At 37.8% G+C, this 6,112-nt stretch overlaps 1 long non-coding RNA gene across 1 annotated transcript; it reads left to right on the top strand.

The window, feature by feature from the left end:
• Positions 1-3,161: 3,161 nt before the first annotated feature.
• Positions 3,162-5,744, top strand: LOC121977536. Its single transcript, XR_006110904.1, has 2 exons — positions 3,162-3,374; positions 5,186-5,744. It is a non-coding gene; the product is annotated as an uncharacterized LOC121977536 (long non-coding RNA).
• The last annotated feature ends 368 nt before the right edge of the window (positions 5,745-6,112 follow it).

Raw genomic sequence — 6,112 nt, 5'->3', positions numbered from 1 at the left:
CTAAAGACAAGAAAGAAATCAAACCAAGCTACACGATCATTTAATGTGGTTCGGAGATTGCTTGCTTCTACTCCATGGCGTATCCTTGAGGTGGACGATCCCTATCCGTCGATGGATTAGCCCCCAACAAACTTTGGCTATCTCAAGTCGTTTCTTGTGGGTGGAGAAACCTCACCACAACACCAACCAAGACTCTTGAGACTAGTAGACTACTAATTAGGGTTTACCACCATTAATTTTATCAACTATAACTAAGCTCCCAAGCTTTGGTTATATAGGTCGGGGGTTGAAAACCCCGCATACCAGTCGACTGCCCAAACCATTAGTTGACTGCCCTCTTGTGGAAATTCGACTGTTACATCCCAACGGCTTAATACCAGTCGACTGCTAAAAGTATCAGTTGACTGCTCCACACTGGTTTGCGCGAACAGAAGTATTCTGTTTGCTCCTAATCGACTGCCCTAGTCGAATAGTGAAACTAGCAGTCGACTGGTACCTGAGTACAATCTCTCAGCACTTGGACCCTCACCCTTACGACTCATTTGACGCTTCCTTCGTAGCCTCGACCTCTTGCCTTCAAGCCTACTTCCTTTGGCTCTCGTCCCTCGGATGCATTCAAGCCTGCGTCTCGTCCCCAATGTCATCCTTCGAGTATGCCTCGAAGTCGCTTCCCTCAGCCCTTGTTATTGCTGCCTTGTCCACAGTCCCTCGGATGCTCCATCCTTCACCAGATCCGAAGTCGTCAACCTGAGTCACATGTGTATCCTGCAGACTTACACACTTACATACACATATCAAATACAAGGGTGAATCTAACTTAAACCCTTTGTCCAAACACCTCGCACAGACCATTGGGATTGCTCCAATATGCCTCTATCACTTGAACCACATGGTTCCTTAGTTGCCCTCCTTTACTTTGATACACCAAATCATAATAAACCTATTACACTCTATGATAGCCAATGGTACTCCCGTTGGGAAGCATCCCCTTATGGCAAATCATCTTACTTTCGAGGCAACACTTCTAGTATGACCGCTTTCCAAAAGGGAGCTCCCACCACAAAGCCCTATAGTCTCCTAGGTTAGCTCCCTTTGTGAGTCAACTCTCTACATCTCAGGCATTTGGGTTCACCTTTCGGTCATTTCCCACATCTTGTGAGATTATGAAAGGGCATATTAGTATCACAATTGTATAAATACAATAAAGTCGGACCATAGAATAAACATGTCATTCAATAAAGAAAGGTAAACAAATACTTGAAATGAAATTAGATGTCAACAATTATATCCGGCTACTCCCTAATCATAGAATAAAGGGAACTACTTCATGGAAATAGAGTTACAATTCAAGACATGAAAGAAAGCATCTTACAATCCCAAATAGTGAAAGGGGAGAAAAGGAAGCTTATCAAGATGGTTACTAGTCTTCAGAAGGGACTCCAAGCTCCAATCAGTGGATGGCTCGTCTGGTGGCTCTTGGACGACTAATCTAGGGTATCCCTAGGAAAGGGAAAACCCTCCTCCCATGTTATGAGGCTTCTTGGACCTTTTATAGCCCTTCCAACTATTACAAATGGTTGGAGAATACCCAACCATCGGGGTGGATTACCGAGACACTACTGTGCCTTTAAGGCACCACTATGTCTTATGCCCTAGCTGTCTTTGATGGTAAAAGGCACTCACTACCGTGTCTGGCCTTGGTTTTGCCACAAAGCACAGTCGTGCCTGAGAGGCACGACCATGTATAGGGTGCATTTCTTCTTGGTGGAGAAAGACCCTATCGTGCCTGAGAAGTATGACCGTGTCTTATCAGCTATTATTTGAGATGGAGAAAGGTACAACTATGTTTGACGACTACTTATGGGCTATTCCTTCTGTGGTGGAAGCCATGACCATACCAAGGAGGCATGATTGTGTCAAATGTTGGAGATGTCAACTTTGCTCCTTTTTCAATTAATTTTGACTGGAGGAACACATCTATGTCATGGGATATGGTCAAAGTATGTTCCTTGTTATAGCTTCTCGTTCAAGGCTTAAATGTTTTGTTTTTACTCCAAAAATCATCCTATCAATGAAAAAAAATTAGAAAAAAGTAATTCTCCAAACTAAAAGAATAAAATAAGTACAAGGTAGATACGAGAATATGAAATATGCTAATGAAATGTCACATAAGGTATGCTAAAAAACAATGTTAAAAGACACATAAAACACACACATCAGCTAGTGAAAGCGCTGGTGAATAATACTAAATGAAGGAGGGTTAGTGAAGTAAAAGTAGAGATTTAGGTTGATTTTGCCGGTGGGAATTAGAGTTTTCGGTTTCGCCAATGAAGCATGAGTGAGATAATGTTGAGATTTTTTTTACGAGAAACATGTCTCGGACTACTATTTAAATCATCGTTGCTTTGGATGATCACGCAACCACGCATGCTATTTTTTGGAAGGATAAAATGTGAAATGAACCAAGCGAAACTACGTTATTTGGATAATAAAAAAAAAGCAAGTCCGCTATCCCCTAGTCCTAATAATCCTTAAAAAAGGTGGATATGTTACTTTAATGGCTTGATAATCCCAAAAATATGGCAAAAGATAATTTGTTCGTCTCCAGTACCCCCACCAACTCGTCCTTAGGCCAACACAGAGAAGGAAAATCACGGATGACTACTAGCTATTAGTGCAGGTAGTCAAGGCATGAGGGAAGACATGCTCGGGCGCGTCGAGTTTCGATCCTAAGAGCTCATGTACTTGGTTATCACTTAGGCACTCATGGTTCGATGTCAACTATGACGAATTTGTAGAAATTTTTTCAAATGAGACGTGTAACCAAATGATACTAGATTTTTTGGTCACTCACCACGAGTATTTCTCGATTTACTTTGATGATTGATAGAAATATTTTATATGATCAAATTAATTATTTGATAACTAATCAATAAGACTAATTAGGTCTCTCGTAATTGATAATCCTAAAAAGCACCTATGTGACGTGAATTAGGAAATTGACAAATTTTATTTATTCTTTCTGATTTAGACAAAAATCAAAAGTATTTTTTTAAAATATTAAAATAACACGTTAACATATTTCTCATCCTGATTTTTGTGCTTCATTCTTTTTTTTTTTCAATTAATTTCTATTCTTCCACTAAAGGAAAATTCTCCTCTCTAAACTTGTTCATCAAGAATAATATTAAAATATTATTCTCTCTTATTTTTGTTTTCTTATTCATCAAGAAACCTTTTTTTTTTATTCAACTGCTGTGAGCGTGATGAATTCCCCCACCTCGTCCATCGCTCCCCGGATCGCTGCGATCTCTTCTCGTCGGTCGAAATTTGTCGCTTGTTCTCGTGCCTTCGCTTCAGCAGGCGAAGATTAGGTACACATCCTTTTCCTCTTTTCTCTTCATTCAGAGCTGTCTTGACTATAGTTTCTCTTTGATCGGGCGTCTACTTCCATAATTCGAAAAATTACTGATCCAATTGCTGATTTGATGTGTGGTTTTCCTGACTCAATATCTTCTCTCTTAGTTATGTGCTATTAAATGTATTTTATTGATAGTTTTCCATCAGGGATGGCACCGTTTGCTGAAATCTCAAAGGCAGATCATGAAATTGTTATATTCATATCGTTAACGGAAAAGAGTTCGCTCACATTTTTGGTTTTTTAAGATTTTATTTGCCATTATTGTCTGTGTCATATGTCCTTGACATGTTCCTCAAAACAATACCAAGGATTTTGTTTTTCCTCATCCTAATTTATATTCTTCACTCAATTCAATCTGTATTGGGTAAATTAAAGCATATAGAAAACTCCTCCAGCAACTGGAGCTACCATAGAACTCAATTTAAGGAAGTTGGCTGGAGTTGATGAAGGTTTGAGGATCAAGCTTGTTCAAGCTGAATTGCAAGGAGCTTGACTAATGTTGAATTGAGTTAGCCGAGATGAGGGGTCCGGGTTCATGTGTTCTTGGCTTTGAGTTGGATGTCTTGATCACGTTGGGTGTGGCATTCGGTATGAGTATGGATTTTTGGAAAGGGCTGAGTGTGGAAAGGGTTGATTTTCTGAGGTGGAATGAATGGAAAGGAATCACTTGTGAATAAAAAAAAAGGAGATGTGTGATAAGTTCTTACTTAGGAATCACCATGAGCCTTGGAATTACTGTAGCCAGTCATGAGACTAATATCTCCTCAATGTGCAATCCTCCTATTATAAGTATCTAAGTGAGTTCTCACATAATGGTAGAGTTCTATGTGGCTGAGGTGCCTAGGTTGATCTAGTTTGTTTGTGAGGCAGCTTGATTGATCTAGTTTGTTTGTTTGGTTGCGTCAACTATTTGGCCAGCTTGATTGGACAATAACTTCTCTGAATTCACTATACAAAAGCACATAGATCCAGCCCCATTATTGAAAAATACTCAAAGTGACACATGTTGGCGTCTTGATTGTATGTTAAGATTAGGGTTGATAAATGAATGAATTGCTATCATTAAATTATGAAACTTATTGTTAGTCAAGTTGACAAAGAATACAAAGTCATGTTTAAAGGTTCAACAATTCAAAGTTTAACACCAATTGTATTTGGGATTTGCTTAATTGATGAATCTTGCACAATAGCCTTAGAGTGTGAGAAAAGTATATCTAATTAGGATTACATATTTGTCTCGCAAAATGTAAATTTAGGAGCGGGTTATACATAGTTCTTCAATTTGATGATCCCAAAACTAAGTATTATAATAATATAATTAATATTTGATTTATTTTCGAAAAGTAATGACAAATGTCATTGCTAATATTCATAAAAGCCTATTGATTTTATTTACTTGATCAAATTGACAAATAAGATTATTTTATAAAGGAAATCTAAGATTCTTAAGTTCAATAAAATTTAAGATTTATCTTTCTTGAATTTAACTATCTTTTGTTGACTTTCTCTATTGTTTTTTTTTTTTCTTTTTTGAAATTATATACTGTTGATTATGATTCAATCGATTCTAATGCTCCGAGAAGTAGATACTTAAATTTTTGCTGATACTGATACTCTGACAACACCATGTTCTTATCTCTTCCATTTCACAGATGTTACCGTGGTATAATTACAGTCCAGTATCTACAGTCAACTGTGTATGCCTTCAATTCTATAGTTTTGCTCTGCATGCGTTTACAACATCTGTTTGTTTCGTGAATGCAGGAGGATCGAAATGGGGCTAATTAGGAGCAGTTTCTCATTTTTACTGGGTCTTGGTTGTGGTGTTTATATTACCCAGAACTATGAGGTCCCCAACATGAAGCAACTTACAAGTAAGTGGCTGTCAAGGGCAAAGGACATGGAGGAAATATACAGAAAACCCAACAAAAATGATGACTGAAAGCATCTTACGAACATTTAGGAACCAACAATAAGGTAACCTTTTCGTCTGACTACTTGGATAAAAAATATAAGAGAGTAAAAGAAAAACGATTAAAAGATATTCATAAATAATGAAATCTTATAATTTTGCATAATTGTAACCTTTCTAACGTCGATCCAAGTAATGAGACCAAAAATTTAAATCTTATAGTGTGATTCTAGAGGTGGCTTTTGTTGTGCTTCATTGTTTGTAATGTAGGTAAGTAGCCATTGGTGTTGCATGTCGATCGACCTGTTAAATGATCGCGTTTTGTGTGGTTCTCTTGCTTTCCATTGCATCTGCCAAATTATTTCCTTGAGTTGTAAAATTGTACTGCCATAGACATTTCTGATTTGCATCTGCCCGTGGTTCGAGTAACACAACATGCCTCCTTTTATCCGGCTAAAAAGCCGGATGAGCAATGGTTGGCGAGGAATACATTATTTGTGAAATTTGAGTTATCTCTATTAATATTTTTTAAATATTTAATATTCTATCTTTTTGTATATTAAATTGACAAGTACTGGACTGAGGTCAAACGGCCTAGGCCGATCGTGACACGGTCTGGCATGACAGGGTTAAAGTGTTGGGCACAACCTGCCACAAATTAAATTGTCATGCTAGGCTTGGCATGCCCTGTAAGTTGGGTTGTGTGGATATTGCTTGCCTTATGCGTCAAATGAATCGAAAATGAATCGAATTGAGTTGAATATAAAGAAAAATTTAAG

This window comes from Zingiber officinale, chromosome 4B (assembly GCF_018446385.1).
Source record: "Zingiber officinale cultivar Zhangliang chromosome 4B, Zo_v1.1, whole genome shotgun sequence".
Lineage (NCBI taxonomy): Eukaryota > Viridiplantae > Streptophyta > Magnoliopsida > Zingiberales > Zingiberaceae > Zingiber > Zingiber officinale.
The sequence above is the reverse complement of the archived record's forward strand: the minus strand, read 5'-3'. Positions and strand labels throughout refer to the sequence as shown.